Source organism: Calliopsis andreniformis, unplaced genomic scaffold (genome assembly GCF_051401765.1).
Source record: "Calliopsis andreniformis isolate RMS-2024a unplaced genomic scaffold, iyCalAndr_principal scaffold0004, whole genome shotgun sequence".
NCBI classification, from domain to species: Eukaryota; Metazoa; Arthropoda; class Insecta; order Hymenoptera; family Andrenidae; genus Calliopsis; species Calliopsis andreniformis.
In genome coordinates this window covers 11,575,098-11,588,450 of record NW_027480424.1, presented here as the reverse complement: position 1 = coordinate 11,588,450, position 13,353 = coordinate 11,575,098, and positions in this window count along the sequence as shown.

Sequence of the window (13,353 nt, the reverse complement as noted above, 5' to 3'; positions counted from 1 at the left end):
TGTATTTTATGCTTCTGGCGTTCACTTCTTAGGCCCTAACTATTCGATCTGGTGGAATAACGCCCTATGGTGAATCCTAGGCTGACCGGAACGTAGAAATGACCATAACTTTCACACTGGTTGCTATTATTCGTTTTACACAATGGAAAAACTGTTCTATTTATTTTGTATTTTATGCATCGGGCGTTGACTGCTTAGGCCCTAACAATTCGATCTGGTGGAACAAGGCCCTAGAGTGAAGTCTAGGTTGCCTGGAACGTACAAATGACCATCACTTTCACACGGGTTGCAATTATTCCTGTTATAGGACGGAAAGACTGTTGTATTTTTATTGTATTTTATGCTTCAGACATTGACTTCTGAGGCCGTTGCTATTCGATGTAGTGGAAGAACGCCATAGAGTGAAGCCTAGGTTGCCCGGAACGTAGAAGTGACCATAACTTTCATACTGGTTGCAATTATTTGTTTTATACGTTGAAAAAACTGTTGTATTCATATTGTATTTTATGCTTCTGGCGTTGACTTCTAAGGCACTAACTATTCGATCTGGTGGAGCAACGCCCTAGAGTGAAGCCTAGGTTGCCCGGAACGTAGAAATGACCATAACATTCACACTGGTTGAAATTATTCGTTTAATACGATGGAAAAGCTGTTGCATCTTTATTGTATTTTATGATCCTGGCGTTGACTTCTAAGGCCCTAACCATGCGATCTGGTGGAGCAACGCCCCAGAGTGATGCCTATGTTGCCTGGAACGTACAAATGACCATCACTTTCACAAGGGTTGCAATTATTCCTGTTATATGATGGAGAGACTGTTGTATTTTTATTGTATTTTATGCTTCAGGCGTTGACTTCAGAGGCCGCAGCTATTCGATGTGGTGGAAGAACGCCACAGAGTGAAGCCTAGGTTGCCCGGAACGTAGAAATGACCATAACTTTCATACGGGTTGCAATTATTCGTTTTATATGATGGAAGAACTGTTGTATTTAAATTGTATTTTATGCTGCTGGCGTTCACTTCTTAGGCTCTAACTATTCGATCTGGTGGAACAACGCCCTGGGGTGAAGCCTAGGTTGCCGGAACGTAGAAATGATCATAACTTTCACACTGGTTGCTATTATTCGTTTTATACGATGGAAAAACTGTTCTATTTATTTTGTACTTTATGCTTCGGGCGTTGACTTCTAAGGAACTAACTGATTGATCTGTTGGAGCAACGCCCTAGAGTGAAGCCTAGGTTGCCCGGAACGTAGAAATGACCATAACTTTCACACTGGATGCTATTATTCGTTCTATACGATGGAAAAACTGTTATATTTATATTGTATCTTATGCTTCTGGCGTTGACTTCTTAGGCCCTAACAATTCGATCCGGTGGAACAACGCCCTAGAGTGAAGCCTAGGTTGCCCGGAACGTAGAAATGACCATCACTTTCAAACTGGTTGCAATTATTCCTGTTATATGATGGAAAAACTGTTGTATTTATATTGTATTTTATGCTTCGGGCGTTGACTGCTAAGGCACTAACTGTTCAATCTGTTGGATCAACGCCCTAGAGTGAAGCCTAGGTTGCTCGGAAAGTAGAAATGACCACAACTTTCATACTGGTTGCAATTACTCGTTTTATACGGTTGAAAAACTGTTGTATTTATATTCTATTTTATGCTTCCGGCGTTGACTTCTTATGCCCTAACTATTCCGTCTGGTGGAACAACACCCTATGGTGAAGCCTAGGTTGCCCGGAACGTAGAAATGACCATAACTTTCACACCGGTAGCAATTATTCGTTTTATACGATGGAAAAACGGTTCTATTTATTTTGTATTTTATGCTTCGGGCGTTGACTTCTAAGGCCCTATCTATTCAATCTGTTGAAGCAACGCCCTAGGGTGAAGCCTAGGTTGCCCGGAAAGTAGAAATGACCATAACTTTCATACTGGTTGCAATTATTCGTTTTATACGATGGAAAAGCTGTTGTATTTATATTGTATTTTATGCTTCTGGCGTTGACTTCTAAGGCCCTAGTTATTCGATCTGGTGCAACAACGCCCTATGGTGAAGCCTAGGTTGCCTGGAACGTACAAATGACCATCACTTTCACACGGGTTGCAATTATTCCTGTTATAGGACGGAAAGACTGTTGTATTTATATTGTATTTTATGCTTCGGGCGTTGACTGCTAAGGCCCTAACTATTCAATCTGTTGGTTCAGCGCCCTAGAGTGAAGCCTAGGTTGCTCGGAATGTAGAAATGACCATAACATTCACACTGGTTGAAATTATTCGTTTAATACGATGGAAAAGCTGTTGCACCTTTATTGTATTTTATGATTCTGGCGTTGACTTCTAAGGCCCTAACTATTCGATCTGGTGGAGCAACGCCCTAGAGTGAAGCCTAGGTTGCCCGGAACGTAGAAATGACCCTAGCTTTCATACTGGTTGCAATTATTCGTTTTGTATGATGGAAAAGCTGTTGTATTTATATTGTATTTTATGCTTCTGGCGTTCACTTCTTAGGCCCTAACTATTCGATCTGGTGGAATAACGCCCTATGGTGAATCCTAGGCTGACCGGAACGTAGAAATGACCATAACTTTCACACTGGTTGCTATTATTCGTTTTACACAATGGAAAAACTGTTCTATTTATTTTGTATTTTATGCATCGGTCGTTGACTGCTTAGGCCCTAACAATTCGATCTGGTGGAACAAGGCCCTAGAGTGAAGTCTAGGTTGCCTGGAACGTACAAATGACCATCACTTTCACACGGGTTGCAATTATTCCTGTTATAGGACGGAAAGACTGTTGTATTTTTATTGTATTTTATGCTTCAGACATTGACTTCTGAGGCCGTTGCTATTCGATGTAGTGGAAGAACGCCATAGAGTGAAGCCTAGGTTGCCCGGAACGTAGAAATGACCATAACTTTCATACTGGTTGCAATTATTCGTTTTATACGTTGGAAAAACTGTTGTATTTATATTGTATTTTATGCTTCTGGCATTGACTTCTAAGGCTCTAACTATTCAATCTGGTGGAACAACGCGCTAGAGTGAGGCCTAGGTTGCCCGGAACGTAGAAATGACCATCACATCCATACTGGTAGCAATTATTCGTTTTATACGATGGAAAAACTGTTGTATTTATATTGTATTTTATGCTTCTGGCGTTGACTTCTAAGGTACTAACTATTCGATCTGGTGGAGCAACGCCCTAGAGTGAAGCCTAGGTTGCCCGGAACGTAGAAATGACCATAACATTCACACTGGTTGAAATTATTCGTTTAATACGATGGAAAAGCTGTTGCATCTTTATTGTATTTTATGATTCTGGTGTTGACTTCTAAGGCCCTAACCATGCGATCTGGTGGAGCAACGCCCTAGAGTGAAGTCTAGGTTGCCCGGAACGTAGAAATGACGTTAACTTTCATACTGGTTGCAATTATTCGTTTTATACGGTGGAAAAACAGTTCTATTTATTTTATATTTTATGCTTCGGCCGTTGTCTTCTAAGGCACTAATTATTCGATCTGGTGGAACAACGCCCTAGGGTGAAGCCTAGGTTGCCCGGAACGTAGAAATGACCATAACTTTTACACAGGTAGCAATTATTCGTTTTATACAATGGAAAAACTGTTCTATTTATTTTGTATTTTATGCTTCGGGCGTTGACTTCTAAGGCCCTAACTGTTTGATCTGGTGGAGCAACGGCCTAGGCGTGAAGCCTAGGTTGCCCGGAACGTAGAAATGACCGTAACTTTCACACTGGTTGCTATTATTCGTTCTATACGATGGAAAAACTGTTATATTTATATTGTATCTTATGCTTCTGGCGTTGACTTCTTAGGCCCTAACAATTCGATCCGGTGGAACAACGCCCTAGAGTGAAGCCTAGGTTGCCCGGAACGTAGAAATGACCATCACTTTCAAACTGGTTGCAATTATTCCTGTTATATGATGGAAAAACTGTTGTATTTACATTGTATTTTATGCTTCGGGCGTTGACTGCTAAGGCACTAACTGTTCAATCTGTTGGATCAACGCCCTAGAGTGAAGCCTAGGTTGCTCGGAAAGTAGAAATGACCACAACTTTCATACTGGTTGCAATTACTCGTTTTATACGGTTGAAAAACTGTTGTATTTATATTCTATTTTATGCTTCCGGCGTTGACTTCTTATGCCCTAACTATTCCGTCTGGTGGAACAACACCCTATGGTGAAGCCTAGGTTGCCCGGAACGTAGAAATGACCATAACTTTCACACCGGTAGCAATTATTCGTTTTATACGATGGAAAAATTGTTCTATTTATTTTGTATTTTATGCTTCGGGCGTTGACTTCTAAGGCCCTAACTGTTCAATCTGTTGAAGCAACGCCCTCGGGAGAAGCCTAGGTTGCCCGGAAAGTAGAAATGACCTTAACTTTCACACTGGTTGCAATTATTCGTTCTATACGATGGAAAAACTGTTATATTTATATTGTATCTTATGCTTCTGGCGTTGACTTCTTAGGCCCTAACAATTCGATCTGGTGGGACAACGCCCTAGAGTGAAGCCTAGGTTGCCTGGAACGTACAAATGACCATCACCTTCACACGGGTTGCAATTATTCCTGTTATAGGATGGAAAGACTGTTGTATTTTTATTGTATTTTATGCTTCAGGCGTTGACTGCTGTGGCCGTAGCTATTCGATGTGGGGGACGAACGCCATAGAGTGAAGCCTAGGTGGCCCGGAACGTAGAAATGACCATAACTTTCATACTGGTTGCAATTATTCGTTTTATATGATGGAAAAACTGTTGTATTTGTATTGTATTTTATGCTCCTGGCGTTCACTTCTTAGGCCCTAACTATTCAATCTTGTGGAACAACGCCCTAGAATGAGGCCTAGGTTGCCCGGAACGTAGAAATGACGTTAACTTTCCTACTGGTTGCAATTACTCGTTTTATACGATAGAAATACTGTTGTAGTTATATTGTATTTTATGCTTCTGGCGTTGACTTCTAAGGCTCTAACTATTCGATCTGGAGGCGCAACGCCCTAGAGTGAAGCCTAGGTTGCCCGGAACGTAGAAATGACCATCACTTCCATACTGGTAGCAATTATTCGTTTTATACCATGGAAAAACTGTTGCGTTTATATTGTATTTTATGCTTCTGACGTTGAGTTCTAAGGTCCTAACTATTCAATCTGTTGGAGCAACGCCCTAGGGTGAAGCCTAGGTTGCGCGGAAAGTAGAAATGACCATCACTTTCAAACTGGTTGCAATTAATCCTTTTATACGATGGAAAAACTGTTGTATTTTTATTGCATTTTATGCTTCGGGCATTAACTTCTAAGGCCCTAACTATTCAATCTGTAAGAGCAACGCCCTAGGGTGTAGCCTAGGTTGCCCGTAAAGTAGAAATGACCGTAGCTTTCATACTGGTTGCAATTATTCGTTTTGTATGATGGAAAAGCTGTTGTATTTATATTGTATTTTATTCTTCTGGCGTTCACTTCTTAGGCCCTAACTATTCGATCTGGTGGAACAACGCCCTAGGGTGAAGCCTAGGTTGCCCGGAACGTTGAAATGACCATAACTTTTACACAGGTAGCAATTATTCGTTTTATACAATGGAAAAACTGTTCTATTTATTTTGAATTTTATGCTTCGGGCGTTGACTTCTAAGGCCCTAACTGTTTGATCTGGTGGATCAACGGCCTAGGCGTGAAGCCTAGGTTGCCCGGAACGTAGAAATGACCGTAACTTTCACACTGGTTGCTATTATTCGTTCTATACGATGGAAAAACTGTTATATTTATATTGTATCTTATGCTTCTGGCGTTGACTTCTTAGGCCCTAACAATTCGATCTGGTGGAACAACGCCCCAGAGTGATGCCTATGTTGCCTGGAACGTACAAATGACCATCACTTTCACAAGGGTTGCAATTATTCCTGTTATATGATGGAGAGACTGTTGTATTTTTATTGTATTTTATGCTTCAGGCGTTGACTTCTGAGGCCGCAGCTATTAGATGTGGTGGAAGAACGCCACAGAGTGAAGCCTAGGTTGCCTGGAACGTAGAAATGACCATAACTTTCATACGGGTTGCAATTGTTCGTTTTATATGATGGAAGAACTGTTGTATTTAAATTGTATTTTATGCTGCTGGCGTTCACTTCTTAGGCTCTAACTATTCGATCTGGTGGAACAACGCCCTGGGGTGAAGCCTAGGTTGCCGGAACGTAGAAATGATCATAACTTTCAGACTGGTTGCTATTATTCGTTTTATACGATGGAAAAACTGTTCTATTTATTTTGTACTTTATGCTTCGGGCGTTGACTTCTAAGGAACTAACTGTTTGATCTGTTGGAGCAACGCCATAGAGTGAAGCCTAGGTTGCCGGGAACGTAGAAATGACCATAACTTTCACACTGGATGCTATTATTCGTTCTATACGATGGAAAAACTGTTATATTTATATTGTATCTTATGCTTCTGGCGTTGACTTCTTAGGCCCTAACAATTCGATCCGGTGGAACAACGCCCTAGAGTGAAGCCTAGGTTGCCCGGAACGTAGAAATGACCATCACTTTCAAACTGGTTGCAATTATTCCTGTTATATGATGGAAAAACTGTTGTATTTATATTGTATTTTATGCTTCGGGCGTTGACTGCTAAGGCACTAACTGTTCAATCTGTTGGATCAACGCCCTAGAGTGAAGCCTAGGTTGCTCGGAAAGTAGAAATGACCACAACTTTCATACTGGTTGCAATTACTCGTTTTATACGGTTGAAAAACTGTTGTATTTATATTCTATTTTATGCTTCCGGCGTTGACTTCTTATGCCCTAACTATTCCGTCTGGTGGAACAACACCCTATTGTGAAGCCTAGGTTGCCCGGAACGTAGAAATGACCATAACTTTCACACCGGTAGCAATTATTCGTTTTATACGATGGAAAAATTGTTCTATTTATTTTGTATTTTATGCTTCGGGCGTTGACTTCTAAGGCCCTAACTGTTCAATCTGTTGAAGCAACGCCCTCGGGAGAAGCCTAGGTTGCCCGGAAAGTAGAAATGACCTTAACTTTCACACTGGTTGCAATTATTCGTTCTATACGATGGAAAAACTGTTATATTTATATTGTATCTTATGCTTCTGGCGTTGACTTCTTAGGCCCTAACAATTCGATCTGGTGGGACAACGCCCTAGAGTGAAGCCTAGGTTGCCTGGAACGTACAAATGACCATCACCTTCACACGGGTTGCAATTATTCCTGTTATAGGATGGAAAGACTGTTGTATTTTTATTGTATTTTATGCTTCAGGCGTTGACTGCTGAGGCCGTAGCTATTCGATGTGGGGGACGAACGCCATAGAGTGAAGCCTAGGTGGCCCGGAACGTAGAAATGACCATAACTTTCATACTGGTTGCAATTATTCGTTCTATACGATGGAAAAACTGTTATATTTATATTGTATCTTATGCTTCTGGCGTTGACTTCTTAGGCCCTAACTATTCAATCTTGTGGAACAACGCCCTAGAATGAGGCCTAGGTTGACCGGAACGTAGAAATGACGTTAACTTTCCTACTGGTTGCAATTACTCGTTTTATACGATAGAAAAACTGTTGTAGTTATATTGTATTTTATGCTTCTGGCGTTAACTTCTAAGGCCCTAACTGTTCAATCTGTTGAAGCAACGCCCTAGGGAGAAGCCTAGGTTGCCCGGAAAGTAGAAATGACCTTAACTTTCACACTGGTTGCAATTATTCGTTCTATACGATGGAAAAACTGTTATATTTATATTGTATCTTATGCTTCTGGCGTTGACTTCTTAGGCCCTAACAATTCGATCTGTTGGAGCAACGCCCTAGGGTGAAGCCTAGGTTGCGCGGAAAGTAGAAATGACAATAACTTTCACACTGGGTGCAATTATTCGTTTTATACGATGGAAAAGCTGTTGCATCTTTATTGTATTTTATGCTTCTGTCGTTGACGTCTAAGGCCGTAGCTATTAGATGTGGTGGAGGAACGCACTAGAGTGACGCGTAGGTTGCCCGGAACGTGGAATGACCATTACTTTCGCAATGTTTGCAATTATTCATTTTATACGATGGAAAAACTGTTGTACTTACATTGTATTTTATGCTTCTGGCGTTGACTTCTAAGGCCCTAACTATTCGATCTGGTGGAGCAACGCCCTAGAGTGAAACCTAGGTTGCCCGGAACGTAGAAATGACCATCACTTTCAAACTGGTTGCAATTAATCCTTTTATACGATGGAAAAACTGTTGTATTTTTATTGCATTTTATGCTTCGGGCATTAACTTCTAAGGCCCTAACTATTCAATCTGTAAGAGCAACGCCCTAGGGTGTAGCCTAGGTTGCCCGTAAAGTAGAAATGACCCTAGCTTTCATACTGGTTGCAATTATTCGTTTTGTATTATGGAAAAGCTGTTGTATTTATATTGTATTTTATGCTTCTGGCGTTCACTTCTTAGGCCCTAACTATTCGATCTGGTGGAATAACGCCCTATGGTGAATCCTAGGCTGACCGGAACGTAGAAATGACCATAACTTTCACACTGGTTGCTATTATTCGTTTTACGCAATGGAAAAACTGTTCTATTTATTTTGTATTTTATGCATCGGGCGTTGACTGCTTTGGCCCTAACAATTCGATCTTGAGGAACAAGGCCCTAGAGTGAAGTCTAGGTTGCCTGGAACGTACAAATGACCATCACTTTCACACGGGTTGCAATTATTCCTGTTATACGACGGAAAGACTGTTGTATTTTTATTGTATTTTATGCTTCAGACATTGACTTCTGAGGCCGATGCAATTCGATGTAGTGGAAGAACGCCATAGAGTAAAGCCTAGGTTGCCCGGAACGTAGAAATGACCATAACTTTCATACTGGTTGCAATTATTCGTTTTATACGTTGGAAAAGCTGTTGTATTTATATTGTATTTTATGCTTCTGGCGTTGACTTCTAAGGCTCTAACTACTCAATCTGGTGGAACAACGCGCTAGAGTGAGGCCTAGGTTGCCCGGAACGTAGAAATGACCATCACTTCCATACTGGTAGCAATTATTCGTTTTATACGATGGAAAAACTGTTGTATTTATATTGTATTTTATGCTTCTGGCGTTGACTTCTAAGGCACTAACTATTCGATCTGGTGGAGCAACGCCCTAGAGTGAAGCCTAGGTTGCCCGGAACGTAGAAATGACCATCACTTTCACACTGGTTGCAATTATTCCTGATATAGGATGGAAAAACTCTTGTATATTTATTGTATTATATGCTTCGGGCGGAGACTTCTATGGCCCTACCTTTTCGATCTGGTGGAGAAACACCCTACAGTGAAGCCCAGTATGCCCGGAACGTAGATATGACCATAACCTTCACACAGGTTGCAATTATTCGTTTACTACGATGGAAAAGCTGTTGCATTTATATTGTATTTTATGCTTCCGGTGTTGACATCTTAGACCCTAACTCTTCGATCTGGTGGAGCAACGCCTCAGAGTTAAGTCTAGGATGCCCGAAACGTCGAAATGATCGTTTCTTTCGCACTGGTTGCAATTAGTCATGCTATACAATGGAAAAACTGTTGTATTTATATTGTATTTCATGCTTCTGACATTGACTTCTAAGGCCCTAGCTATTCGATCTGGTGGAGCAACGCCCTAGGGTGAAGCCTAGGTTGCCCGGATCGTAGAAATGACCATAACTTTCACACCGGTAGCAATTATTCATTTTATACGATGGAAAAACTGTTGTATTTATATTGTATTTTATGCTTCGGGCGTTGACTTCTTAGGCCGTAACTATTCGATCTGGTGGAGCAACGCCATGGAGTGAAGCCTAGGTTGCCTATAACGCAGAAATGACCATCACTTTCACACGGGTTGCAATTATTCCTGTTATAGGATGGAAAGACTGTTGTATTTTTATTGTATTTTATACTTCAGGCGTTGACTTCTGAGGCCGTAGCTATTCGATGTGGTGGAAGAACGCCATACAGTGAAGCCTAGGTTGCCCGGAACGTAGAAATGACCATAACTTTACATTGGTAGCAATTATTCGTTTTATACAGTGGAAAAACTGTTCTATTTATTTTGTATTTAATGCTTCGGGCGTTGGCTTCTAAGGCCCTAACTGTTTGATCTGGTGGAGCAACGCCCTAGAGTGAAGCCTAGGTTGCCCAGAACGTAGAAAAGACCATAACTTTCACACTGGCTGCTATTATCCGTTTTATACGATGGAAAAACTGTTATATTTATATTGTATTTTATGCTTCTGGCGTTGACTTCTTAGCCCCTAACTATTCGATCTGGTGGAACAACGCCCTAGAGTGAAGCCTAGGTTGCCTATAACGCAGAAATGACCATCACTTTCACACGGGTTGCAATTATTCCTGTTATAGGATGGAAAGACTGTTGTATTTTTATTGTATTTTATACTTCAGGCGTTGACTTCTGAGGCCGTAGCTATTCGATGTGGTGGAAGAACGCCATACAGTGAAGCCTAGGTTGCCCGGAACGTAGAAATGACCATAACTTTTACACTGGTAGCAATTATTCGTTTTATACAATGGAAAAACTGTTCTATTTATTTTGTATTTTATGCTTCGGCGTTGACTTCTAAAGTCCTACCTGTGTGATCTGGTGGAGCAACGCCCTAGTGTGAAGCCTAGGTTGCCCGGAACGTAGAAATGACCATCATTTTCACACGGGTTGGAATAACCCTGTTATAGGGCGGACAGACTGTTGTATTTATATTGTATTTTATGCTTCGGGAGTTGACTGCTAAGGCCCTAACTATTCAATCTGTTGGATCAACGCCCTAGAGTGAAGCCTAGGTTCCTCGGAATGTAGAAATGACCATAACATTCACACTGGTTGAAATTATTCGTTTAATACGATGGAAAAGCTATTGCATCTTTATTGTATTTTATGATTCTGGCGTTGACTTCTAAGGCTCTAACTATTCAATCTGGTGGAACAACGCGCTAGAGTGAGGCCTAGGTTGCCCGGAACGTAGAAATGACCATCACTTCCATACTGGTAGCAATTATTCGTTTTATACGATGGAAAAACTGTTGTATTTATATTGTATTTTATGCTTCTGGCGTTGACTTCTAAGGCACTAACTATTCGATCTGGTGGAGCAACGCCCTAGAGTGAAGCCTAGGTTGCCCGGAACGTAGAAATGACCATCACTTTCACACTGGTTGCAATTATTCCTGATATAGGATGGAAAAACTCTTGTATATTTATTGTATTATATGCTTCGGGCGGAGACTTCTATGGCCCTACCTTTTCGATCTGGTGGAGAAACACCCTACAGTGAAGCCCAGTATGCCCGGAACGTAGATATGACCATAACCTTCACACAGGTTGCAATTATTCGTTTACTACGATGGAAAAGCTGTTGCATTTATATTGTATTTTATGCTTCCGGTGTTGACATCTTAGACCCTAACTCTTCGATCTGGTGGAGCAACGCCTCAGAGTTAAGTCTAGGATGCCCGAAACGTCGAAATGATCGTTTCTTTCGCACTGGTTGCAATTAGTCATGCTATACAATGGAAAAACTGTTGTATTTATATTGTATTTCATGCTTCTGACATTGACTTCTAAGGCCCTAGCTATTCGATCTGGTGGAGCAACGCCCTAGGGTGAAGCCTAGGTTGCCCGGATCGTAGAAATGACCATAACTTTCACACCGGTAGCAATTATTCATTTTATACGATGGAAAAACTGTTGTATTTATATTGTATTTTATGCTTCGGGCGTTGACTTCTTAGGCCGTAACTATTCGATCTGGTGGAGCAACGCCATGGAGTGAAGCCTAGGTTGCCTATAACGCAGAAATGACCATCACTTTCACACGGGTTGCAATTATTCCTGTTATAGGATGGAAAGACTGTTGTATTTTTATTGTATTTTATACTTCAGGCGTTGACTTCTGAGGCCGTAGCTATTCGATGTGGTGGAAGAACGCCATACAGTGAAGCCTAGGTTGCCCGGAACGTAGAAATGACCATAACTTTACATTGGTTGCAATTATTCGTTTTATACAGTGGAAAAACTGTTCTATTTATTTTGTATTTAATGCTTCGGGCGTTGGCTTCTAAGGCCCTAACTGTTTGATCTGGTGGAGCAACGCCCTAGAGTGAAGCCTAGGTTGCCCAGAACGTAGAAAAGACCATAACTTTCACACTGGCTGCTATTATCCGTTTTATACGATGGAAAAACTGTTATATTTATATTGTATTTTATGCTTCTGGCGTTGACTTCTTAGCCCCTAACTATTCGATCTGGTGGAACAACGCCCTAGAGTGAAGCCTAGGTTGCCTATAACGCAGAAATGACCATCACTTTCACACGGGTTGCAATTATTCCTGTTATAGGATGGAAAGACTGTTGTATTTTTATTGTATTTTATACTTCAGGCGTTGACTTCTGAGGCCGTAGCTATTCGATGTGGTGGAAGAACGCCATACAGTGAAGCCTAGGTTGCCCGGAACGTAGAAATGACCATAACTTTTACACTGGTAGCAATTATTCGTTTTATACAATGGAAAAACTGTTCTATTTATTTTGTATTTTATGCTTCGGCGTTGACTTCTAAAGTCCTACCTGTGTGATCTGGTGGAGCAACGCCCTAGTGTGAAGCCTAGGTTGCCCGGAACGTAGAAATGACCATCACTTTCACACGGGTTGGAATAACCCTGTTATAGGGCGGACAGACTGTTGTATTTATATTGTATTTTATGCTTCGGGAGTTGACTGCTAAGGCCCTAACTATTCAATCTGTTGGATCAACGCCCTAGAGTGAAGCCTAGGTTCCTCGGAATGTAGAAATGACCATAACATTCACACTGGTTGAAATTATTCGTTTAATACGATGGAAAAGCTATTGCATCTTTATTGTATTTTATGATTCTGGCGTTGACTTCTAAGGCCCTAACTATTCGATCTGGTGGAGCAACGCCCTAGAGTGAAGCCTAGGTTGCCCGGAACGTAGAAATGACGTTAACTTTCATACTGGTTGCAATTATTCGTTTTATACGACGGAAAAACAGTTCTATTTATTTTGTATTTTATGCTTCGGCCGTGGACTTCCAAGGCACTAACTATTCGATCTGTTGGAGCAACGCCCTAGGGTGAAGCGTAGGTTGCCCGGAAAGTAGAAATGACATTAACCTTCACACTGGTTGCTATTATTCGGTCTATACGATGGAAAAACTGTTATATTTATATTGTATTTTATGCTTCGGGCGTTGACTTCTAAGGCTCTAGCTGTTTGATCTGGTGGAGCAACGCCCTAGAGTGAAGCCTAG